This window comes from Pteropus vampyrus, unplaced genomic scaffold, assembly GCF_000151845.1.
Source record: "Pteropus vampyrus isolate Shadow unplaced genomic scaffold, Pvam_2.0 Scaffold302, whole genome shotgun sequence".
In the NCBI taxonomy this organism is placed as follows: Eukaryota; Metazoa; Chordata; class Mammalia; order Chiroptera; family Pteropodidae; genus Pteropus; species Pteropus vampyrus.
In genome coordinates this window covers 3,708,853-3,710,712 of record NW_011889083.1, presented here as the reverse complement: position 1 = coordinate 3,710,712, position 1,860 = coordinate 3,708,853, and positions in this window count along the sequence as shown.

Genomic DNA, 1,860 nt, shown 5'->3' with positions numbered 1-1,860 from the left:
GGTAAAAAAACCCAGCCACCTACTCTGTTTCTCAGGACAACTTGAGAAGTGATAAGGAACGTGAGAACAGTGCAGCATCATTAAGAAGCACCAGTGGGACATGCTGTCACGGAACTGATAGCAATGGTGATGGAAGGATCTTGAAATGATAGAGGACAAGTGGTGGAACTTAATGGTCAGAAGCAAAGTCGCTGCCTAGTGTCGTGACATGGTGGCTGCCTACTGTCATGACATGGCTTCCCACAGAGTGTGAGGGAGAGTTTGCCAGTGGGAAGCTATCTTTTTAATGACCTAGCCTTGGATGCCACTTCTGCAACACTACTTTTGTTAGGAGAGTATTACCAAATCTGGTCTACATTCAATGGGAGGGGAAATTTGGTCCACCTTTTGAAGGTATGAATGTCAAGAAATTTGCAAACATCTTTTAAAACTAGCGAAGAAATATTAAGAGAATTTTGTGCTTCTTATTGTTACAATCCCTGACAGCTGTGGGTTTAGAAGTTATAGTTCCCAAATGGGAACATTTTCACCAAGAGACATTAAGCTTTAAGCTACAGCTGCTGCCCAGTAACTGCCTGTCCTTGTGTCAGGAAATCAGCAGGCAAGGGAAGGAGTCAGTATATTGGCCAGGGCAGTTAGCCCAGTTATGAGGTGGAGAAAGGACTACTGTAGAGGCAGGATGAGAACACAACCCATTGGGGCATTTCTTGATAGTCTTCTGCCCAGTTTTGTCAGTCAATGAATAAATGTAGCAACTGTGGCCCGGGTGTGTGAAATACAACCCAGTTAAGTCACCTAGAGTGGAAAGGTGCTAGCCATGAGTCAAGGGAGTCTGGAATGAATCTAGAAGAAAAAGATGATGAGCAGCAATACAGGCTGCGAGACCAGATACTGAAGCAGGGTTGTCTTCCATCCCACTGACACCCCCTACCTCCCACCCATGTAATTTTCCCTGGGAAAGCAGCCATCCAGGATTATAGAGGGACTTTGCCCAGTCTAAGTAAAATTATCACATAACGAAAGTGCATCTGGGTCACACAGTGGTGGACTGTGGTGGATACTGGTCACGCCCTAAATATATAGCCCCTTCCAGACTGAGTGCTTCTTCCTTCAGTTGCTGGAGTGTTGCCTGCTGTGGCTCACAGCCAAATATCTCTCTAGGAACAGTCTTTGACTGAGAGAGCAGCCTTGCCCACAGCTATTACCTTCTTCCCTGGGGAAAGTCTATATGTAATGACTGGTCTTATGTGAAGGTACAAAGCCTGGTCCCCTGGCCTTAGTTTGAGACCTCTTTGAAGGAACATTCCAGCTCCAGAGCTCACTGTGGTATCATCTGAGGCCCTTGCTGCCTCTCCACTGCAGTTCCCCTCTTCCTCTGCACAGCCCTTTGTCCTCACTTCCTTATAGCTGTTACTTTCAAGTGCATTGAAGCAACATATATCCCCTGCTTGCTAATACTGATCTCAGTGCTTGTTTTCCAGAGAACCTCTTTAACTACTATTTATGTGGTGATTACTGTGATATACCATCACTTTACATCTATCATCTCCCTAAACCTATTCAATAAATCTATGATGTAGCTGCTATTAGTATCCACATTGTACAGATCAGAAATCAGAAATCATTTGTCAAAATTCACAGATAAAGTAACAGTAAGTTTCAAACTCAGATCTGTCTCTAGAGCCTGAAGTCTTGAAGTCTACTTTTGGAATTTTTTTATTTTATGGTCTTGAGACCATGATATTTATTCAACATTAATATTTTGTTATATTCTGGGGTGTAACTCCTGAATGACAGTATAGATGTAGCAGATGTATGGGTTAGCTTTCCTGTAGTAACAAACAAAACTGAAATCTCTAT